The sequence below is a fragment of the Podarcis vaucheri genome (assembly GCF_965113315.1).
Source record: "Podarcis vaucheri genome assembly, chromosome: 7".
Taxonomy (NCBI): Eukaryota; Metazoa; Chordata; class Lepidosauria; order Squamata; family Lacertidae; genus Podarcis; species Podarcis vaucheri.
The window spans coordinates 26,364,105-26,388,544 of record NC_138765.1 but is presented as its reverse complement, the minus strand read 5'-3'; the positions used below and the strand labels follow the sequence as shown (position 1 = coordinate 26,388,544).

The 24,440-nt window shown below is 48.9% G+C and overlaps 1 protein-coding gene across 6 annotated transcripts in view; it reads right to left on the bottom strand.

Annotated features, from left to right (window-relative positions):
- Nucleotides 1-24,142, bottom strand: part of TMEM200B (transmembrane protein 200B) — a 94,284-nt gene extending 70,142 nt beyond the window's left edge. For 2 of the 6 annotated variants that reach the window (XR_014221807.1, XR_014221808.1), the window contains exons 1-2: nt 23,512-24,142; nt 22,109-22,335 (exon numbers count right to left, since the gene is read on the bottom strand). The gene's annotated coding sequence lies outside the window, so the exon portion shown is untranslated. Of the gene's footprint in view, nt 1-13,347; nt 13,467-22,108; nt 22,336-23,511 lie in introns of those variants that run through there. The other 4 variants (XM_082231776.1, XM_082231775.1, XR_014221809.1 and 1 more) reach the window with 3 other exon arrangements.
- Between the last annotated feature and the right edge of the window lie 298 nt (nt 24,143-24,440).

Here is a 24,440-nt window from a genome sequence, read left to right as displayed (position 1 = left end):
AGATTACGAGTCTACCGCTCTTAACCACTACACCACTCAAGCTCAGTCCTTGGTAGCTCAGACTGAACCTCTGAAGAGCTGTTGCCAGTCAGGGTAGACAGTACTGAAGTGGAGGGGCAAATGCATCTGACTCAATATAAGGCAGCTTCCCATCAACTCCTGCTAACATGCTCATCCATCAGGGATGATGGCAGCTGGAGTGCAACAACACCTGGAAGATGGGAGGTTCCTCACCTCTGCTCTAAAAGTTAAAAAAAGGTAAAGGACCCCTGGACAGTTAAGTCCAGTCAAAGGCGACTATGGGGTTGCGGCGCTCATCTCGCTTTCAGGCCGAGGGAGCCGGTGTTTGTCCACAGACAGCTTTCCGAGTCATGTGGCCTGAATACATAACATAACTAAACCACTTCTGGCACAACAGAACACCATGACAGAAACCAGAACACACAGAAACGCTGTTTACCTTCCCACCGGAGCGGTACCTATTTATCCACTTGCACTGGCGTGCTTTTGAACTGCTAGGTTGGCAGGAGCTGGGACAGAGCAATGGGAGCTCACCCCGTTGCAGGGATTTGAACCGCTGACCTTCTGATCGGCATGCCCAAGAGGCTCAGTGGTTTAGACCACAGCGCCACCCACATCCTCTGCTCTACTGCAATGGTAGCCTGTCATCCAGCATGAAAGCAGCAGAGATGGGTGTCGCCTGATCCAAATCTGGTAGCAAACTCTGCTTCCACTATCTTTGCCTCCATAACACCCCTCAGCATCATTCGTATCCCCAAAGGAGAGGGGAACGTGCTCCTGAAAGTGGGTGGTTCTACATCAGGGATGGCGATGGGATCGTCATATCTGATCGCCTACATTGCTGAAACATTAATTCAGAAACAAAGGCATGCCAGAGGACATGGAAAACATTATTTTTCAACTACATGCCAAAAAAGGTCACAGTGCACCTCCAACAGATTCAAACCAGCAAACCTCCTGTCCAAATGTCTTTATGTGACCAAATATTAAAAAGTACAAGGAGTCAAAAGGTGGCCTTACACTCCTCCCTTGTTGTTGCAGGCTCAGCTAATTCTGATAACATACTTTCTAGCGAGGCATCATCACCCCCGAAACTGGCAGCTACGGAAAAGGAAACAGCAGCTCTGAACTCTTGACTGCGACTGCACTCTTTTCTCCAGTCACCTCCTTCTGTGGAGATGGTGAAGAATCTTAATCATAGGCTGCACCGAGATAGGGGGGGTTTAAAAATAGCCCCCTTTCAACACAGCCTTCTTGTGTCACCTACACTGTAGGGGTAAGGAGAGAACAGCCCTCAAGGACTCCTTGCCCCACTGCCTCTTCCCATGTTCTGCCAATCTTTTACATCTCCATGCTTCAGAAATCCTAAAAATGGAAGGCCCTCCCAGACCTTCTTGGAACAATAATTTACTTAAGCACTCAGACAAAATCCATCAATTTCTGATGTCCTGGTTTGTGTTTCAGTGCTTCTGTAGCCAAAACAGCACCACCCATACCCCAAAATGAGGTTTCAGGAAGCTGGGGGGGGGGGGACACAAACAAAAGACACTGGGGGCAGAGGGAGAAACTAAGGAGGGGAAATTCAAAAATAGCCCAGTGAAGGCTGAGCATGCTCAGTAGCCACAGAATGTTGAGGGGTTTTTATTTTGGAGGGGATGGTGACAGAAAGTAGATGAGAACACACTGGAAGATTCTGGAAGAAGGGGTGACTGGCAGGCAAGAATCTTGAAGAGCAAGCCACAGTATTTGTTGCAGATCCCATGTTGCTGCATGACCTGGTCACCCAAAGCCCATGCAATGCACATGTGTGAGACAGGACCCTGGCCCAATCAAGCACACTTCCATGCATGGAGGAACTATGCACCCATTGTGAAGGAATAGGACTTTCAGCCATTTTGTGTTGACTGTGGCCATTGGCCACGCCGGCAATAGCTGATGGGTGTTGGAGTCCAATAGCATCCAGTGGCTCACAGGTTCCCCATCCCTTCACTAATACAAGAAGTCAAGCCCTCTCCAGTGAAGTCAGAAGCCGTTAAGAGATAAAGCACTTTCCCTCACATTTGTGCTGGGGTCTGGAGAATGTAAGAAAGATCTGGAGTCTCTTCCAAGCAAACTGAGAGGCTTCTGCCACTTCTTACCATGTCAAATTCACCGAGAGTTCGGGGGACAGGATCTGGGTGCTACTAGGTGCCATGTTCACCAGAGGACCTAAGGTAGAGGCCTGCCCATTCACTTCAAAACAGTAGAAATCAGTGGGATATGCTCAAAGCCAGCCTTTTGAGATCAAGGCCGTGTGCACCTTGGCAGCTTCAAATACAGTAGTACCTCGGGTTAAGTACTTAATTAGTTCCAGAGGTCCGTTCTTAACCTGAAACTGTTCTTAACCTGAAGCACCACTTTAGCTAATGGGGCCTCCTGCTGCTGCCGTGCAGCCGGAGCACGATTTCTGTTCTCATCCTGAAGCAAAGTTCTTAACCCGAGGTATTATTTCTGGGTTAGCGGAGTCTGTAACCTGAAGCATATGTAACCTGAAGCATATGTAACCTGAGGTACCACTGTACAGTGAGGTTGTTGTGTTTCAAGTCACATTTTTACATTGCTATGCACACCAAAGAGAAGGCAGGGGTGTCATCACTTGATGCACATTACCTGATCTGTTTCCTGTGCCTGTGACTTCCCCTGCCTGAATGTCTGTTCATGGAAAATGTCATTGGCACATGTGAAATCACTGTTTCAAGTGTACACACCTCAGCTTAGGTTCTCAAATCGGATGGAAGCTGGTTTGAGGGAGAACGCACCAAACAGCAGCATTCTTGAGAAACTACAGGATACAGGTGGACTGTGGCCAATGTCAAGCGCACTCGGCTGCATACACCAGCAGTGGGTGTGCACTGGATCAAGATTCAACTGCAACCTGTACACAGCCCGTTCCGACTTGAAGGGAGGTTTATTTTGATCAGAATGTCAAGCAGATTGCAAAATCAGCAAGTGAGGAACAGAGAGCTCCTCAGCTCCACACTAGCTGCTCAGAGGATAATCACCCAAAGGTGCAAATCACCTCCAAAGGATGTAAATGGCAGCATTCACACTGACTTTAATTTTGGACGGCATCCAAAAATGCAGCACCTGCTGGGGCGCCCAGAAGACTCTTTAGTAAAAATGCTACCATCCACCCTACTAGGCTTTGCTTTGAAATCCTTCCTGCTGCCTTCTGTTCCCTGTTACTGTTGTGTAAACAGTGTTGGGCAAGAAACCGGATTAACTTTGCAGTATCCTCGGTGGGGGGTCCACCAATTCTCCTGATTCTGTGAGAACGTTCTGAAAAAGATCACGATGTTGTACTGCCGTAGCAGTGAGAAGCCATCTTTTAAAAAAGTGTGATGGTAAACGACACATTAATTTCTGTGTTCTGCAACAACTTAGAAGAAGATAATTGAAAGGAGACTATGATGAAAAAGATGGAGGCGGGGGATGAGATTAGCAATAGCTTAGGCAAGTAAAAATAAGTAGCAGAATATCCATAAGCAATTCATAACCAACAGATACAAAATCAGTTGCTTATGCAAAGAACATTGTCCCCAGTAATATCTATAAAAATCGAAAGGAGCTCTTGGATCAGGCCTGTGTTCCATCTAGCCAAGCATCCTGTTCTCTTAGGGGCCAACCAGATGTCTATGGGAAACCCACAAGCAGGAGCTGAGCAAAACATCCGTCTCCCCACTTGTGATCTCCCAAAAACTGTGATTCAGAGGCATATTTCCTGCAACAGTGGAGGAAGAACATAGCCTGTAGCCATTGACAGCCTCCACGGATTTGTCTAATCCTTGCTTAAAGTCATCCAAGCCAGCGGCCATCACCACCTTTCGGGACAGCAAATCTAACTATGCATTGCGTGAGGAAGCACTTTGCCTCATCTGTCCTGAATCTTCCAACATTCACAGAGATGAATATCGCTTTGTAGCTCATCACATCAGCACATTACAAATATGCTCTGATTTTCCATAAATAGGTGGCTACGTTGTCTAATTTCCTGCGCTCTCACGTTGCTAATTGGCTTCAAAAATGTCTTGTGTTCCAAAAAGGGGAAATAGAGCATGCAAAAGATGGTGCTTTCTTTCTTTCTTTTGTTTTGCAGGATCTCCTACAACATGCCCACATTATGCAGCGCACAGTATTATCCATTGCTGCAATTCCCCCACCCCGCTTTAGAAGAAGGGTTTCAGTGAGAGGTGCTTATTCATTGCAGCCTCTGACTTCCTGCTGGACGTGAACGCTAAGTTTTAGGGCCCTTCCAGGAAACTGCCTCCTGCTTCCTCCAGCTCCATCTTGTCTACACTGGCTGGGGTTTCAGGAAGGAGCTTTTCCCCAGCCCTACCTGGAGGTGCCAGGGATGGAACCTAGAACCTTCTGCATGCAAGGCTCTACCACTGTCCTCTGCCTAGATCCCCTCCTGGATGAAACTGCAGCTTCAAGTGTGGGAGATTTTCATCAGGACTGCGTGCATTGGAGACAGGGGGAGAAAACATAAGATGAGGCTGCTGGATCAGGCCAATGGCCCATCTAGTCAGCATCAGAGCGCCAAGCTGTGAGGAAACCTGCAAGCAGGATCTGAGCACAAGAGCTCTCTGTCCTCCTGTGGTTTCCAAGAAGTGGCATTGCTGCTTCCGACCGCGGAGAGAATTAATCCCCCTGGCCCAGCCCAGTCCTGATTGGGCCACCCTGGGGCTGTTTCCAAAGCAAACCCAGAGAGACTAAATGCGCCCTGAATTGTGTATTCTACAGGCTCGCATTAAGCCAATGGGAAAACCGTAACTGCTTTATTTATAGCTTCAGCAATCTGAAGGCAGTTCAAGATTCAAACACCTACAGACCCAGCTGATGGAAATGGAATGCAAGCATCTAGTCAAGTTCAAGTGGAGTAATGTTGCCGTGAGAGTAAAAGAAAGGGCCACCGTTCCGTGGGAGAGCAAGTGCCTTGCATGCAGAAGGTCCCACGTTCAATTCCCAGCATCTCCAGGTGAGGCCCCTGCCTGAAACTCTGCCAAATATTCTCTGCTAATAAGTTAGAGCTGGATGGACCAATGGTCTGAGCCAGTCAGCTAATGATAGCAAATGCTAGCAGGATGCTCGCAAACCGGCCACAGTTAAGAAGGCCAACTTCCCTGTTTTTCTCCCAGGCTGCCAAAAAACATTTCAGTCTGGTGCTGAGCAGGGAGGAAAGAGAAAGTGTGGCTGGAGGGGGGGGAGAGAGAGAGGCAGCGCTAAGGGCAGGCTGGGAAAAGGCACAAAAGGAGAAACAGTGAGAGTGGTAAGACATCAAAGGGTTGCGTATTTTTCCTGCCTCCGGCACCCAGAGCCAAACTTTTGTTTGCAAGCCCAGCTTCTTCAGAGCCTCCTTTGTAACTGACCCGCTTCAGGCCTCGCCATCCTGCCGCACCGCCGGCTCCGTTCTGCCAAAGCCACAAAGGTCACCGGAACGCTTGGCACCTTATGAAGCAAAGCCCTGTTTGGGAAATCCCAGTGTCTGAATAGAGAGTCCAGAGACTGAATATAGTGAGTCTACAGACAAAAGACCAGACAGCGGCGCTTTTCGGCCAGGGAGTCGGGGGCTCTCTTTGAACCACCCCCATCCCCACCTCCAGTGAAACTAAGAACTTGGAACTCTCCTTAGATCAGCTACAACGTGTGAAGTGCTTTCTCTTCCTCTGTGGCTGTTCAGGGTCTCTTGGATAAAGATGCCCTAAAGGGTCACCTGAGTCACCTGCCTGGCTGTGCCAGATCATCCCCTGCTGTCTGCACATTCTGGTTCATTGGCTTTGAGAATAACGTTGGATCAAACCCTGATAAATCTCGTCCACTGTAAGCAGCTTTGCACTGGTCCTTCAAATGAACATTCGCTTTTGGTGTAATTTCACCTCTTACAAGCTCAGTTATGTGGCATTACTGTAAGTGGCACCTATCAGAAGAAGAGCCTCTGTGGTCCTGGATGATTGGCACTCAGCCACCCAGTTTGTTATGAGAGGCGTGATAAGAGAAAATTTGCTGGATCAGAGCAATGGTCCGTCCAACCCGGTTTCCCACAGTTCCCAACCAGATGTTTTCAGGAAGCCCATGCAATAGCCCTCTCCCACAACTGCTCCCCGGAAACTGGTCTACAGTGATATACTGCCTAGGAACATGGAGGTGCCATATTGCCCTCTTTGCTAATAAGTCTTAGAACCACAGAACAGTAGATGATGATGATGATAATTTATACCCCACCCATCTGGCTGGGTTTCCCAGCGGCTTTCAACAGAATATTAAAATACAATAATCTATTAAACATTATAAAAAAATTCCTTGCAGTAACACCTTAAAGACCAACTAAGTTAGTTCTTGGTATGAGCTTTCGTGTGCATGCACACTTCTTCAGATACACTGAAACAGAAGTTGCCAGATCCTTCTATATAGAGAGAAGGTGGGGAGGGGTATTACTCAGAAGGGTGGTGGGAATGGGAGATTGGGAGATAGCTGAGATGAGCCTGTTGACGACTCTTAACGACTGTAATAGGTCTTACAGGAAAAGGCAAGGGGTGATAAGGTGAGAAATGGCTTAGTCATGTATAATGGGATAAGAATCCAATGTCTTTGTTCAAACCAGGTCTCTCCATGGTTTTAAGTTTGGTAATGAGTTGCAATTCAGCAGCTTCTCTTTCCAGTCTATTTCTGAAATTCCTTTGTAGTAAAACAGCTACTTTGAGATCTTGTATAGAATGTCCTGGGAGATTGAAGTGTTCTCCTACTGGTTTCTCTGTTTTGTGATTCTTTATGTCAGCACACGAAAGCTCATACCAAGAACTAACTTAGTTGGTCTTTAAGGTGCTACTGGAAGGAATTTTTTTATTTTGACTATGGCAGACCAACACGGCTACCTATCTGTAATTATTAAACATTAAAAGCTTCCCTAAACAGGGCTACCTTCAGATGTAATAATAATAATAATAATAATAATAATAATAATAATAATAATAATTAATAATTAATAATAGTTGGAAGGGACCGCAAGGGTCATCTAGTTCAACCCCCTGCAATGCAGGAATTCTGCACTGGGCTCTCTGGGTGGGCTCAAACCAGCAGCTTTCTGGTAAACAGCAAAGACCCACTGACCCACTGCACCACAGAGCCTTGAGGAATTTGATTCTCTCCCCACCCCCCAATTTCTCTCACTCCACTTCACAGCCATCTCGGCTAGTGGTCAATGCTGCGATGAATCCCACCATTAGGTAGGTGTGATTTGGAGAAGCTTCTCTCTGCTACGAATCAGTTTCACTGGATAAGTTCCATGCTCTAATATTATGAGAAAGTGAAAAAAGTATTTCTATCTGCTTGTCCATATTTATGTACACACACACACACACACCCTTCTCTCTACTGGAGCACTGTCTCCAAAACAGCACTGCCCATGCACAGGAGGGAAATATCAGCAGGCTTGGAGAAACCCCAACATTTTTCAGAAATACAAAAATCGCTGGAATCGAAACACTTATAAAGAGGGCTACCCCAAAAGCGACACAGTAAGGGCTGAGCTTGCTGACAGTGGAAGGGTAGCAAAACTAGAGCGGAATGGATGATTATAGGAGAAGGCATGGCTTGTGGACTGGAAGAGTGAACAGGAGCACTCCATACCGCAACATTTTGTTGCAGGTCCCACTAAAATCTGCAGCCCTGAGCACACACTCAGCAGGCAGTAAACCCCATTGAACTCAACAGGACTTGCTTCTGAGTAGACATACACAGGGTTCTACTGGTGGTTTTCCCCTTAAACAAAACAACAACAAAAAACCCAACTCCAAAGTATTTGACCTTTCCTTGTAGAAGAGGTTGAGGGTTTTTAAATGCACCTTGGAGCATCTAAGAGTCACATCCGCACCATACATTTAAAGCACATTTAGACCACTTCCTCAAAGTGTTCTAGGAATGTTAGCTTAACACACACACCCCAGAGCTACAATTCCAAGCACCCTTAACAAATTATAGTTCCCGAGATTCTTTGGCACAAAGTCATGTGCTTTAACTGGATGGTGTGAATGTGAGCTTGGTTACCCTGTTCCTCACACCTTTTTCAGCTACAAAAACTTATTCTTGGGATGGGGGCAGCCAAACCTGGAGACCCCATGGAGCAAGGTTTCCGCTGCTGCTTATTAGTCATCCCTATAATTCTGTTCCCATTGCTCTTTCCTGTCCAGCCTTGCGTTCTAGGTTATACAGATAAATAGGTCACAGCAGCCACATGAGTTTCTCAACAGAATGTGGTCTAAAAAGGACCTGTCACACACTCACTGGCAGGTGTGTTTTTTTTGTTTAAAAAAGAAAGCATGTGAAACAAACCTTAACATCTCACCAGACTTACAAGATTAAGCACCCTATAAATGTTCGAAAATGAACATGCACAAAAAGTACCATCAGTTCTGTTTTGTAAAAATGATACGATCGCATTAACTGCGTCATGCAAATAATTCCTGCTTGGAATGGTAACCTGTGTTAACCTGCAGAGAACAGAAGGGTGCGTGTGATAACCCTCCACTGATAAAACACACACACAAAACGCCAATGATAAGCAAACAAGTCATAGCTTTTGGAAAGCCCACTCACAAGTGATAAAAGAAGTGTGTGTTGTGTTGAAGGGAAGCCCATTGTCCTCTCAGTAAGATGGGCTCCAAAACTAAGAGGACCCTGAGGAAAGTGCCCTCTTGTGAACCCCTGCGCTGGCTAGAATGGGAGTAGACTGCTACAACAGCAGTGTTGCAATGCTCAACGGGAGGCTCAGAGCTATCGTTTAACTTTCCCAAAGTGCCTGGAGTGATGCTACATCAGGAGATTATGACTCATTAAAATGGCAGAGCTATGTTTCAATTCTCCTGTTTTTCCGAAAATGTGCGAATTAGGTAGGTTCACTTTCACAAGTGATCTTCGTCAGATTTCTTCCCCTTAATCCCACGCGTGAAAATGTCCTTTGTGTGCACCGTTACACCAGTAATGCTTGTTTGCAAAAAAAGCCCCATAGAGCATGTTATTACACCCCCTGAACCCTGATTCATAAGGCAATCCTATGCATGTTTACTCAGAAGTTAGTATTGCTGTAGTCAGCAAGGCATTTTCCCAAGTAAGCTGGCACAGGACTGTAGGCTTAGCACAGCAGATGTCAGTGAGGTGGTGGCACTTATCTGACTACCCAGGGACACTAGCATTGCTGCAGCTTCCTGGGCCAGGGAGAAGGCAGTAGCAAGGACGGAGCTGTGCCATTGAACCAGCAGGAGTATGGATTGGTTCTGCCAGTGCATTTGCACCATGCCAACCGTGCCCCTTCTGGCCCTGGCAGGCAGCAGCAACGGGAGGTCAGGTAAGCCCCACTGCCCGCTACTGACTTCGTGCCAGCCGCTGACACTCCAATGAAGACCCACCCTGCCAAACAGTATTCAAAATTAGCCAAGTGCATTTTGCACCTGGTTATTGGTCACTTGCAACCAAGTGAAGATGCCCGGGTGCCAAGATGGCACCCGACATCTCCACCATCTGACTGGCTGGCAAACAGCATTTTTTTGGTGCTGTGCTATGGCACGAGTCCGATTTTAGCTGGAGCTGACAATACACACAATTCATTTTCAGCCTTGTAATATTCTTTTTTCAGAAGGGGCCTAAACATTCTGTTAGTGTGCCCATAACCAAGGTGTAAGGGGTCATATGGCGAATAGCTTTTATATATCAGTTTCTAACACTGCTGCCATTATAGTTATGTCAGCTGGAGTTATATCAATACAGTGGTACCTCGGGTTAAGAACTTAATTCGTTCTGGAGGTCCATTCTTAACTTGAAACTGTTCTTAACCTGAGGTACCACTTTAGCTAATGGGGCCTCCCTCTGCCGCCGTGCGATTTCTGTTCTTCATCCTGAAGCAAAGTTCTTAACCCGAGGTACTACTTCCGGGTTAGTGGAGTCTGTAACCTGAAGCGTCTGTAACTCAAGGTACCACTGTATAGCTATGTGCACTTGACAACATGGTCTGAAGGTATATGATGCAGCCACCTTGCTGAAGCTAAGCAGGTCTTACTCTGGTCAGTCTTTGGATGGGAGACTTTTCAGGAGTCCTATGAACACTGCCTTGAACTCCACCATGCGGGGGAAGGCATTATATACAATAAAATGCAAACTTAAAAGGTTGTTTCTCTCCCCACCCTGTCATCCCACATTTCAGTGTCCTGAGCACATGGATATTGTGGGAATCAGAAGCATCATGAAAACAGGAAGCTGTCTTCTTTGTCCATCTAACCCAGTGTTGTCTACTCTTGACTGGCAGCCTGACTGGGGTCTCAGGGTCTCTTTCCCATTGCTTGCCACCTGCTCTTTCCAACCGGAGATGCCAAGGATCGATCCTGGGAACTGCATGCAAACCATCTGCTCTACCGCTGAGCTACGGACTAAAGGAAGCCCATCCCATTGCCCAGACTCGACTGTCATGTTGGCCACATCCTTCATACTGAACGCTCTTGTTCAGGAAACACAGCAACAAGGTCTGATGTGGCAAAAAGAATGTGAAAAGAAGTTTGAAAATGGTAAGGATGCTCCAGTTGGGAAGAGCTGGCAGCGGGCTCATGATCTGTGAATGTGCCCTTCGTTAACTGGCACTTTTGCTCTCTCCACCAGAGAGCTGTCAACAGAACTGCTCTTTTTACGGAGCTGGACCCAAGCCACAAGTTGGCACACAGCAGCAATCAGCTCAGAGTCACAGGAGAGATGGAAGCGAAGAGTGTCATTTCCGTAAAAGCAGGGAGAATTCCTGGGCTCAGTTCCATTTTCTATCTATCTATCTCTTTCACGTAGACTGATTCTGAAGGCCTGCTAAGAGATTGTGCACACAGAAATGAACTCAAATAACTGGTAGAATGCCCACTAGGGTTACAATGTCAGAGTTTATGGCCCTGGCACCGTTGCTGTGCATTAATCCCAGAAGCCTGCAGAAGAAGAACTAGATGCTTAGTTCAAAACTATATATCAAGGGTGGGGAACCTTTTCTGGCCAGAAGACCTGATTCTTATCTCTCCACCACTGGAAGCCCAAATCTGACAGGTGGTTGGGGCTTCTCTCCTGTCAATCACCTGACATCATAGCGACATCAGATTTGACAGCACTGTGAAGCCCTGGCTGTTGGGGCTCCTAAGAGCAGTGCAGAGCTCTCTGAAACAGCTTTTGCAAACAACCCCACACTGCTTTTTTGAATCACCAAAAGAGCAGTGCAAGGCTGTTTGCAAAAGGGCTTTCAAACAGCCCCTTATGAGCTTTGGCTGGGCACGCCTGTTCCCAGCAGAGGAATAGGCACAGACAGCCAAACTGAACAGGATTTAATACCTGCTCATCAGTTGATGAGTGGAGGTTAAATCCTGCTGATTTTGGCTGCATGCACCAGTTCCCGGAAGAGGAGTAGGTGTGCACAGCCATTGCAGAATCAAACCCACAGTTCCATGAGTATCTGGTAACCTCTAGGTTAGATTACTGCAAACCATTATACATAGGGCTGCCTCTGAAGATGGTTTCAAAACTTCAGCTGGTGTAGGATTCAGCAGCCAGGTTGCTCACTGGGACGAGATGGTTTGAGCATATTACACCAATCCTGGCCTGACTGCTTCCACTTAAGTTTCCAAGTGCTGGTTTTGACCTATAAAGCCTTAAAGGCTCAGGACCTCAATACCTCAATGTGAGGGGATGATTAGCTGCTTGTGCTTAAAATTGTGCCCCCTCAGAGTTTGTGCGGCTCCACAAACCTCTGTGTGTGACAGAGCTCCTCAGACATGTCTGCTCTAGTCACTAGTAGAGTCTGACAGTGGCTGCCTGCGGAAGCGCTTCCAGCAAAGAAGCTCCTTAACGGAAACGCGTCTCCTGGACTCACAACGTGGCAGCTTCCGGCGAAGTATGGGTCTCCCTACGGTTGCTTCTGACACCTCCCCGCTGTTTTCGCTGGACGTGTCTCTCACCCCTTTCTCTCCCCTGCTGGTTCCTGCCTTGGCTGCTGCGTCTCTCTCAGCATTACTGAGATCCTCCTCCAGAGACCCCTCGCTCCCCCTGCTGGTCCCTGCTTTAGCTGCTGACTCTCTCCCAGCCTCTGGGAGCCCTACCACCTCCCTTTCCTCTGATGTCAGTTCCCTGACACTCAAGGACTGTCTCTCCCAGTGTGAACTGCCCCAGACCCTGCAATCATCTTCTGAGGCCCTTCTTAGTGTGCCTCCTCCTCGAGAGGTCCGGAGGGTGTCAACGCTAGAATGAGCCTTTCTGCTGTGGCTTCCCATTTGTGGAATGCTCTCCTCCCCAGGGAGGCTCGACTGGCCCTTCATTACATATCTTTAGGCACCAGGTGAAAATGCTTCTCTTCAACCAGGCGTTTTGCTGGTTAACATTTCATGGCCTTTTAAGTGTAGTTGTGGGAGGTGGGTTAGTGGTCAGTTTTTATTGCTTTGTTATGTATTATTCTGGCCTCATTTTTCTGTTGCAAACTGCCCTGTGATCTTCGGATGAAGGGCGGCATACAAATTTAATAAATAATAATAAAGGATTGCAGTAACCTTTCCTTTTCATAAAGGAGGGCTCTTGAGCCTGTCTGGTGCAGTCTTCTGTATGACAGAAGTGGCATGCTGAACTATTCAGTGCAATGGCCAAATGCTAATTACGGAGTCTACTGTCTCCCGCCCCCATTTCCACACTGCTAATTAAACTCAGCTCTCTAGCTAGGAAAGGGAACTGCAGTCTCTCATAAAGCAGAAGGGTCACCAAATGAGTTGGCCGCCTGGAGCCTTTACGTTTGGCACAATCCAGTTCCTACCAAAGACTACAGAAACACACTGAACACTTTCCAGCCATTTAGTATCTTCAGAAATCAGGGCACCTGCATTGCTCAACTCTTCTGATAAGCTTAAGGTCAGAGCACGCATAGAACCGATGGGGCAGATCCTTGCAGCAAGCTGGGGCAGCCTTTCTCAACCTGTGGGTCCCCAGACGTTGTTGAACTACAACTCCCATCACCCCTAGCTAGCAAGGCCAGAGCTCAGGGATAATGGGATTTGTAGTCCAACAACATCTGGGGACCCACAGGTTGAGAACCGCTAAGCTAGGGTAACTCGTAGCACAGCCAGCTCTGAACGGGCCTGTAGTTGGAGCGATGGCATAAGAGAATCGGACCGTTGGAAAGCCCCATGTTTGTCCTTTGTCCTCCTGAGCTTGCAAATTCTTATGCTGTTAACCATATTTGGTGGGAGAACATTTTAAGGCAGGGATGGCTAACCTGCGGCCGTCCAGATGTTATTGAACTGCCCATCAGCCACAGTCAGCATAGCACATTGCTCACGGTGATGGGAGTTCTGCAATATTTGTAGGGCCGCAGGTTCCTCATCCAAGTTTTCAGAGCTCTTTCTGCAAAGAGTCTACAAGGGAGTAACAGCACAAACCTTACAAACGTCCAGCTACTTACCGCAACCCATATCCCTTGGGTTTTGGTGACAATGATGTAAAAGGTCGAAAGGGGGTGGGAAGAGAGGAGATGGTGAAGAACTGATCTCCCGTCTCTTTAAAAAGGGCAAACAACTGCCTCAAGGAGGGGAGCACCATCTTGATCAGGGCAGTGGCGCTGAGAGAGGGGAGATCTGCTGTTGTTTCCCCAACTAAAGTAATTTCACCAAAGATGCTATTTTGCCTTGTATGGGAAAACTTACATGTACAGTGGTACCACTGGGTAATACAAATGCTTCAGGTTACATACGCTTCAGGTTACAGACTCCACTAACCCAGAAATAGTGCTTCAGGTCAAGAACTTTGCTTCAGGATAAGAACAGAAATTGTGCTCCGGCGGTGCGGCAGCAGCAGGAGGCCCCATTAGCTAAAGTGGGGCTTCAGGTTAAGAACAGTTTCAGGTTAAGAACGGACCTCCGGAACGAATTAAGTACTTAACCCGAGGTACCACTGTACAGAAATCTGGCTAAACTTACATAGGGAGCTGCCTATGTTATGTTTCATGTTATTTATATTCCACCTTTTCCCCTCTTACAGGATCTTAGGAGACTCCCAGCATGAATTGAAACAAATGCAGCTAAAAACATACAATCAATATAAATACAGTGGTGCCTCGCAAGACGAAATTAATTCGTTCCGCAAGTTTTTTCTTCTTGCGAGTTTTTCGTCTTGCGAAGCACGGTTTCCCATAGGAATGCATTGAAAATCAATTAATGCGTTCCTAGGGAAACCGCCTTCAGACCAGGTCCGGGGACAGTCTGTCCCCCGACCTCTTCTGAAGGCTGGGGGGGGGGGAACAAGAGCTTTTCTTCCCACCCCCAGCCTTCAGAAGGCTGTTCTGAAGGCTGGTGGTGGGAAGAAAAGCCCTTTTTCCCACCTCCCGCCCCGCAAGCTCCGGGGACAGGAGGGCTTTGCTGCTGACCGCCAGCATTTTAAAAGCCCCTGCTGTCCCGGGGTGATTTTAAAATGCTGGCGGGCTCGTGCCATAGGCGCGCGTCACCTCTCCAGCCAGGAGAGGGTCGCAGGCGGCTGCTTTAGCCCCGCGCGCGCTCTCCCAGCTGGAGAGGTGACGCGCGCCTATGGAGGCTCCTGCCATAGGCGCGCGTCACCTCTCCAGCCGGGAGAGGGTCGCAGGGGGCTGCTTTAGCCCCGCGCGCGCTCTCCCAGCTGGAGAGGTGACGCGCGCCTATGGAGGCTCCTGCCATAGGCGCACGTCACCTCTCCAGCCGGGAGAGGGTTGCAGGGGGCTGCTTCTCTGCTGTCCCGGGGAGATTTTAAAATGCTGGGGGTCGGTAGCGAAGCGTTCGCTCCCGCCCGCCAGCATTTTAAGATCGCCCGGGGCAGCGGAGACTTCTCTGCTGTCCCGGGGAGATTTTAAAATGCTGGGGGTCGGCAGCGAACGCTTCGCTCCCGCCCGCCAGCATTTTAAGATCGCCCGGGGCAGTGGAGAAGTCTCCGCTGTCCCGGGAAGGCAGGCGGGGGGGAGCAAAGACTTTTGCCCCCCGCCGGCCTTCAGAAGAGGTCCAGGACCTCTTCTGAAGGCCGGCGGTGGGCGAAAGTCTTTGCTCCCGACCGCCAGCAATTTAAAACAGGTCCCCGGAGATTTCCCTATGGGCTTTCGTCTTGCGAAGCAAGCCCATAGGGAAATTCGTCTTGCGAAGCGCCTCCAAAACAGAAAACCCTTTCGTCTTGCGGGTTTTCCGTCTTGCGAGGCATTCGTCTTGCGGGGTACCACTGTATATATTTTTAAAAGTAGCCCTATTTAAAAACAGCCTTAGATACACTTGACACTGTTTGGAAGCACACACAAAAGACAACATGTGCAGCACCCACCCTCAGAAGACAGCCAGTTAGTGTCTGTACAAAAAAAGTCTTTGCCTGCTGGTGAAAGCAAAGCAGAGAGGGGGCCTGTCTAGCTTTCCATGGAAGCAAATTCCCAATCTGGGAGCAGCCACTGAGAAGGCCCTGTCTTGTGTCCTCACCAACCTGCCTGTGAAGGTGGCAAGACTGAGACAAAGGCCTCCCCAGAAGTCCTCAAAGCTCAGGCAGGCTCATACAGGGAGATAAGGTTCTTTGGGTAGCCTAGACCCAAGCCGTATAGGGCTTTGTAGGTCATAGCCAGCACACTGAATTGAAGTGGAACTGTTGTAACAGGAGCTTCTGTTCTCCCTATAACCAGATCTGGTCAGCGATCTGGCAGCAGCATCTTGGACCCGCTGAAGTTTCCCAGAACTTCCTAAAGGCAGTCCCATGCAGAATACACGACAGTTATCCAAACAGGGTGTAACTAAGCTGTGCATCGCTATGGCCAGATCAGACATCTTCAGAAAGGGGTACAGCTGACCCCCCCAAAACACCTGGGCATCTATCCTCAGGGTTGAATCCAGGAATACACCCAAGCAGTGAACCGGAGTTTTCAGGGGGACCCTGTCTGAATTTTTGACTCACCAGGAACACCTCTGTGTTGTCTGGATCAAGCTTCAGTTTGTTCACCCTCATCCAGCATCACACTGAAGTCTGACCATTGGTCCATCTCTCTCCATATCGGCAGCAGCAGCCGGCAGTGGCTCTCTGGGGCTTTGGATGGGGGACTTTCCATCCCTACCTGAAGATGCCAGGAATTGAACCTGGGACTGAACCTGGGACCTTCTGCCTGCAAAACTGATGCTCTGCCACTGAGCCATGGCCCTTTCCCCTGCACTGAATGGCAGGGCAGCTAGACATAAAAAAGGGGAGGGCCACATGACAGCCTGAAGAAACCCCCTCTTCCTACACAACTACAGTGGAACCTCGGGTTGCGAACGTGATCCGTGCGGGAGGCACGTTCGCAACCTGCAGTGCCGCTTCTGCGCATGCGCGGGTCACAATTCGGTGCTTCTGTGCATGCGCCGAAACCCAGAAGTAACCCGTTCCAGTACTTCCAGGTTTGGTGTGGTGCACAAACTGAAAACGCATAACCTGAAGCGTCTGTAACCCAAGGTACTACTGTATTAAAGGTGCAGGAGCCCTTTCCTCCCTTGCCGCCCTTCTCTACAGTGATGCGGGTCAGAGAAATATGTGATTTCACAACGTCAGTTCCTGCAACACCCTATATGGATACAAGCAAAGCCCATTTCAGAATTGCAATTATCTTTTTTGGGAAGCACAGGGTTGCTTTCAGTGCTAGACCTGCTGAAATCAGTGGGTGTGGTTAACTTAGGTCCATTAATTTCAGTGGGTCTACTCTTGAGTAAAATGTAGCTAGATGCAATATTTTAAATACACCATGCAAACACACGTTCTATGTATTCTATGAATCTGCAAATAGGTGGGGTGGTAGATAAGGTGATGGTTTAAAGTCAGAAGAAGCACATCATTCAAACATATCAAATCAGAAATGTTAGGCACATCGGATACAGGGTCAGACTCATTGGTCCATCTAGCTCAGTACTACCTACACCAGGCATAGGCAAACTCGGCCCTCCAGATGTTTTTGAGACTACAATTCCCATCATCCCTGACCACTGGTCCTGTTACCTAGGGATGGTGGGAGTTGTAATCCCAAAACAGCTGGAGGGCCAAGTTTGCCAATGCCTGGCCTACACTGACTGTCAGCAGCTCTCCAGGGTTTCAGGCAGGATACTCTCCCAGCCCCACTTGGAGATACTGGGAACTGAACCTGGGACCTTCCATGTGCAAAGTAGATGCTCAACCATGGAGCCACAGCTCTGTTCTGAAAACCCACATCACGCTTCACTAAGGCTGTTGGTGAGGGAGGGGTCGACATGCAGTGAGAGGAGGGGAAGAGAGAGACATGAAAATAATAGAACTCTAGAATTGGAAGGGAAGAAGGAAAAGAAGAGTTTGGATTTGATATCCCGCCTTTCACTCCCTTTAAGGAGTCTCAAAGCGACCAACATTCTCCTTTCCCTTCCTCCCCCACAACAAACACTCTGTGAAGTGAGTGGGGCTGAGAGACTTCAAAGAAGTGTGACTGGCCCAAGGTCACCCAGCAGCTGCATGTGGAGGAGCAGAGACACGAACCCGGTTCCCCAGATTACGAGACTACCGCTCTTAACCACTACACCACACTGGCTCTGGATACAAAACTTATATATATAAAGTAGTACCATGGAAGTCGAGTGGAATCCATTCCAGAAGTCCATTCGACTTCCAAAATGTTCGGAAACCAAGGCGCAGCTTCCGATTGGCTGCAGGAAGCTCCAACCACATCAGACGTTTGGGTTCCAAAGAATGTTCGCAAACCGGAACAATCACTTCCGGGTTTGCGGCAATCAGGAACCAAAACATCCAAGTTCCAGGGCATTTGACAACCAAGATATGATTGTAATTGGAATCTCTGGATAACAGAAAGCAAAAAAGTAAAAATATACCCTGACTCATACCCGTGGGACCATTTAGCACACTGCGGCCAACTCCTGCAAAGCATTTCTACTCAGCACTTTGGCATTCTTTAAGCGAAGCTGGTTCCCATCCTTAATAATTAAGCCAGAAATCTAGAGCAACATGTTTTGCACTTGGGCATATCCATATTTCTTTTTTTTTTCTAAAAAAAATGCATGATGTTAAATTCTCCTCCATGGAACTCCCCAGCCTCCCTAGTTCAACAAATGTCTTACATGTGTGTCGCCTGAGTTTCTCAGAGTGAAACAGTTGCCAATTTGTTCCCCAGCATTTCCCTTTAACTGCCATGCCAAACCACCAAAGCGCTTGGTATTACCACGGACTGATGAAATGCCATCTGCTAATGCAGACTGTCTTAGGAAGAGAACTAATTCGAGACTTATTCCAAGGTGGTCAGATCCCTGCCCCAAGAAGCTTACAATCTGGAAAATGCCTCGAGGGAGACCAAGCAGTCATAGTTCAGCGGGAGAGCCCTAGGTCCAGCACTTCCAAGTAGGACGGGGCTAGAAAGCCCACTTGGCGTTTGAGAAAGTCGCTGCCAGTCAATGTCAAAGGTAATGAGTTAGATGACTCAATGGTCTGACAGCTCCATATAAGGCAGCTTCCTATGTTCTTATGCAAAGCATGGAAAGGGAAAGGGAATGAACAGGGCGAGTGTATAGGATTACTGCCATTAGTTTGTTACAGTAGAGTATGGGCGCAAGGGGCCATATCTCATTTTTACTGAAATATTGCAGTAGTCTTCCAACTAGGGATTCATGCCATGCTGCTGTTTCTGTGCCATTTGTAAAGGCTTTCTCCTTTTTTGCTGTGATCCCAACCAATTAGGGATCACACAGTGAACGCGATGGCACCACGGTGTCGCAGAGCCAATCAGGTCCGGCTGTAGGACAATGTCAATGAGAGCAAACAATGCCAATCCTTTGCCCTTACTTTGAAGGCATGTTTAAGTGGGAAGGAAGGTCCCCTTTAGGATGGCAGACAGGCTCCCTTGACAACAAGCATTTTCATCCCACTCTTCAGGCAAAAATACTCCCAGGGTGACTTGCAAAGTCACACAGCCCCCATCCTCAAGCTTAGAATCTAAAGGACATAACACAAAAGGAAACAGGGATGGAGAAGGAGAAGGAAAAAGGCAGGCACAAGTTCTGAAAGTTACCGTTCTCGTAACAGCTAGGAAGCAATTTAGGTAGCCTGATGGAACGGCTGCTGCTAGGGGACATTTTTTGGGTGCAGAGTCAAAAGCAGCAGATGGTCTCTCTGCAGAGCCAACGGAATAGCCCTGCTTCTCTCTGCTCTGTAGCCTGATGGAATGGATGCTACCACTAGGCTGAGGAAGAGCCCAAGGCAGTAGATGGTCTCTCAGCAGAGCCAATGGAATAATAGTCCTGCCTTCCTTCTCTCCCCCTGCTCTGCAGTCTGATAGAACGGACGCCACGAGGGAAACATCCACTGCCTTGCTGTGTTGCATGGATACATTCCTTCCCACCACTCCATTTTGGGATTCCTTTGCCTCCCCCTGAAAAAAAAGAGATTGTCCTTTGATGGGGCATCAACATGTTCTTGAAACTCCACTTTTAGTTTGGACCAGCACTGCTTAAAGTGAGAGCTGAACATTATGAATGTATTTGAAGAGTATCATACGAATGCAGAAAACTATCAAGTCAGATAGCTGGTCCATCTCACTCAGCACGTTCTACACTGACTGGCAGCTGCTCTCCAGGGAATCTGAGACAGGGACCTTTCTCAGCCTTAGCTGGAGATGGCAGGGACTGAACCTGGGACCTTTCAATACAACGTGTGTGCTCTGCATGGAGCTAAGGTGGCTTTTTGCTTTTCACGTTTGCAAATGAATGTTACATTGATGGAAGCATAACGATAATAATTTCTGCTGTGCGATGAACAGTGGGGAAAGGCTTGAGTCATAATTTGAGTTCTAGATAATCTCTCAAGAGGTTTTATAACCATTTCCCTCCACGCTGCATGTTTTGCATCACACACATTAATAAGAGGAATCTAAAGCACAGTTTGGGAGCTCTGCTTAAGCAACTGCTAAAGACAAAGTCTTCTGAAATGAGGTGGGGGTTTTCTGCATCACAGCCTAAAATCCCCATGGGGGGTGGGAGAGTTTCCTTAAACAAAACTGTGGGAAGAGACTTCTTACCAGGGAGTAAGCCCCATTGAACTCAATTATACAGAATTGCACTGTAAATGTTGATCCCCCATTAGCTATTGAAAATCATCTTCTACTACATACAGGAAAGGTTGCACAAAGGGAGGAGAGAGGGGTTTTTTGTGCTTAATAACTTTTTTCCAACAATGGTAAAAGAACAGGCGAGAGTAGGTCACATTATTGGAGCGAGGTGAGAATGTGCCAAGTGAATGGGGATATTTGACATCTATGGATCTTTTACGGTATGTGTGGAATTCAATGAAGTGCAATTCATAGCAGAACCATGGAAATTCATGGGCATAGCTCTGTTAGGTCCATTAATTGCAGTGGGTCTACTTTGAGTAACACCTAACTGAATCCCACCCTGTGTAATTAAGGCTGCAATTCTATGCTCACTTGAGAGTCAGCTCATTGGCACAGGACATGCTTTGCAAAGCCCTAGGCTCAATCCACAGCATCTCCAATTAAAAAAATGATATCAGATAACAGGCCTGGGAAAGACTTCTCTGCCAGTGGATCTGGAGAACTCCTGCCAGTCAGAATTGACAACAGTGGCTCAGATAATCCTTCCCTAACCTGGCGCCCTCCAGGGGACTACAGTTCCCATCGTTCCTGATCACTGGCTACACTGGTTGCCATCCTGGCATCCAGAGATCTCCAGATGGTCACAACTGGACCCGTGCCAGTTGAAAAACGCGCCTGGCACCTGGCTAATTTCTAACTGGGGTCGGACATTGGTCTATCTAGCTCAGCATGATCTATTCTACAGTGACTGGCAGCAGCTCTCTGGGGTTTCAGATAAGAGACAGTCCCAGCCCCAGGAACTGAACCTGAGACGTCCTGCACACAAAGCAGACACTCTACCACTCAGCTATGGCCCTTCCCCAGAGGAGGAATCATGAGTCCAGCTAGTTTTACTAGGATATTGCCTGACACTGTCTTGAACTCTCACCCCACTGCATCTCCTCTCTCTCTCTCTCTCTCTCTCTCTCTCTCTCTCGGGCTGGAAAGCCTGTCTCCTTGCGTTTAAATCTCTTTTTATCAACAGTGGATGGATACCTGCCAAGGGGCTTCTCTCCCTCCCTCCCTCCCTCCCTCCCTGCACATAGCCATGCTCAGGCACACAGCCGCCTCCTCCTCGATTAAAAAAAACAATGAAATGCTACAGGCACTTCTGCAGCCCCACCAGTCCTATAAAACCCGGGAGGGTTGTTTTTTATTATTATTATGATTTTGTCACCGCGCCAAGAATCTAGATTTATGGACATGCTTCCACCCCCAGTCTTCCTTCCAGAGCTTTAAGCTTTGGGCTTCAAACAACGGATGTTCCTTCTCTTCCTGAACCCCCCCTCTCCTGAACTGCCCCAAGGATCCCTAGATCAAAGAAAGAAACAGCGGGGGGGGGGAGCCCCAACTGTCTGACTTTAGCCCTCCGGCCAATCTGAGGCACAGCAGTTGAGAAAGCAAGAGTCTGCACTGAGTCCGGCATAAATGCCTAGCTCAGTGTTGCGTTCAGACAAGAACTTCAACCATTTTCAGGTCTCTTTGGGTCACCCCCCCCCGACCTTATAGCACTTCTAGGAATGTCGTTTTGGGGCTGTCCAAGGAGAGATTTGAAGCTTTCTGCGAGTGAATTCAGGCAGCGGTGCCATCAGGCTAGGCATTGCAGGCAGCATAAAAAGCTGCCCCCCCAAGCAGCCCCCCTCCCACCCCCCCCAACACAGTAGGGTTGCCTTACTACCTTTTGAAGTAAGCAGAGTAATCAATACACCTTACCATCTAAAGAAAGAGCCCCCCTGTAAGAACATTATGTGCAGAGTTTAACACTCCCTGCGAGTACAAGACGTTCCCTTTCTAACAAACGCATCCAAACATCTTGCATGCCCCTGACACCCCTTTCGGAGATGCTGCACCCCCAAACGGGCAACGCAACCCACCTACCCCAGCCCACAGGGGAATCAACTTGAAAGAGCCACCTACCGTTCGTCCACCACCGCATTGCTTCAAGTGTGTGGGCTGATCGCCTTGCCTTCAGCTTATTCCCCCAGCGGCACCTGGTTCTGCTCTCCCGTACAGGATGGAGGAAGAGAGAGGAGCTCAGAAGTGGAGCATCCCAGCTTGCTGGTTCCTCCCCAGCCATCCGAAGAGAAACATGTCAGGAAGGGGGAGGGAGCAGGCTGCAGCCACAGACTCTTTGCGAAGGTGAGCTTGAAAGTGGGGGGGGGGGGAGAGAGAGAGAGAGAAGAAAACCTCTGTGAGTTTCTCTCAGACTAGTTTCTGGTTTTGTTTGTTTGTTTGGCTGGGCACAAAACAGCAAGAAAAACCAAAAGGACGCATATGAAAATGAAGTCCATCCACACCATATATCTAAAGCACATTTTGACACACATTTAAAGCACCTCTCCCCAAAAAGAATCCTGGGAACTGCAGTTTCATAAAGGGTGCTAGGAATCGCAGCTGGGGGGGGGGGAGAGAACTACAGTTCCTAGGTTTCTTTGGGTGAAAAGTGCATTAAATGTACGCTGAGTGGGGTTTGAATGTATGGGGACCTCTGGCTTACCTTACATTGGCAAGGTTCCTCTCATATCCCTGCCTGTGAAACAACACACAACCCCCTGATGGAGTGGGGGGTGTTGCTGACTGTTTTGGGGGGGAGAGGAGTTCACCCCTCCCTGGTTGGGCATTCCTGTTTCATCTTTTTTGCGGGGGGGGGAATGGTAGAGGGCTTGATCCATGGAGATTTACTGGGAGCAGTGGTTTTGTATCCAAGTGGTCTCTTTCTCTCTCACACACACACATGCACACATATACACGTCAGTTCCACGGCGCCCACGTGCAAATTAAGGGGAAAGGGCCGCAAGTCAGCGGCCAGCTCCTGGGTTCGATCCCCGGCATCTGCATGTAGGGTCGGAGGGGGTGGGGAGGCTTCCGCTTTAAACCCAGGAGAGCCCTCGTGCAGGATATTGAGCTGGGCAGAGCAATGGTTTGACTCCGCAAAAGCCAGTTTCCTACGAAGTTCTCTGTCGCTCTCTCTCTGGGGCTTATATGGTCATATTATGAACATTATTACTCCTTTTATAATGGGATAGCGGGCAAAGCACAAAGCGGGTCGCTCCCCAGCAGGAGGAGTTTCCCTAGCCTGGAGGATCTGTTGCCGGGAAGAGGCAAAGACACCCCCTCCCACCTCCCCACGAAAACAGCCCCCCTTCCTCTGTCGCCAAGCCTTGCCGCGTCTTCGCTCCGCCAAACCGCGTCCCACATCAAAGCCCCGGCCCGCTCCTCTCCCTCGCTCTCCACGAGGTGCCAAAAGAAGTTCGAGCCCAGGAACCGAGGGCGGACGCACAAAACGCCCGGCGCGGACTCTCCCTTGCTCCCCCCGTTACCTTGCGCCACGCCGCCGGGCTCCCCACAGTCTCGGCAGCTGCTCCCGGCTTCTTCCCACCCCCGCAAAGGCGCCTTCGCGGCGGCCCAAACGCAGTGGATGCCTCCTCCTCCTCCTCCTTGGTCCCCCTCCTCCTGGCTTCGCGCAGTTAGGGCAAAATGGAGCAGCCACGTGGGGAGGGGGGAGAGAGAGACAGAGGCGGCGGCGGCGCAGAGACCCAGCCAGATCCGCTGGATCCCAGCCCACCTGCCTCCGCTCTGCCCTCTCCAGAAGATCCCGCTAGATCCCGCTTCTGTTGCGCCCAAGTCCGTTATTTGTTCTTTGGCTCCTTCTGCAGTCTTTCTCTCGTGCGCTTTTACGCACACGCTCTGTCTCCGGAGTCTCTCTCTCTCTCTCTCTCTCTCTCTCTCTCTCTCTCTCTCTCTCTGTCTCTCTCGTATCGGGTTACTCTGTAATTGTCGTGCTCGCGATCGCGCTTGGAAGAGATTTGCTCCCGCTCTTTTCTTGCCTTGCGTTCATTCGCAGAGCGAGAGGCTCTCCTTCCCCAAGGCTGAAACTGGAAAAGGTAGGTCGCTCTCTCGCTGGCTCCCTGCCTGCCCAGTTCCCGCTTCAAACTTGGTAGAGGGAAAGAGTTCGTGGCCCAAGAGGGGAGGGGTTAGGGGGAAGGCGAAGAAGAAACAGGGGGCGGGGGCGGAGAATCAACCCCCTCCCCGCGCGCGCGCGCGCGCACACACACACACACACACACACACACACACACGTGTCGGAGCAGCTGAATTCAGAGTGGGATTGAATAGAAGGTGCGTCAACTCCTTGCCTAGGGAAATGATTCTGAAATATTCTCTGTGGGTAGGTGGGTGCCCTCAATTGCCCTTACGAAACTGGGGAAAGTGTTGCTGTCAGGCGTGCCAATTTGAATAAAATACTCTC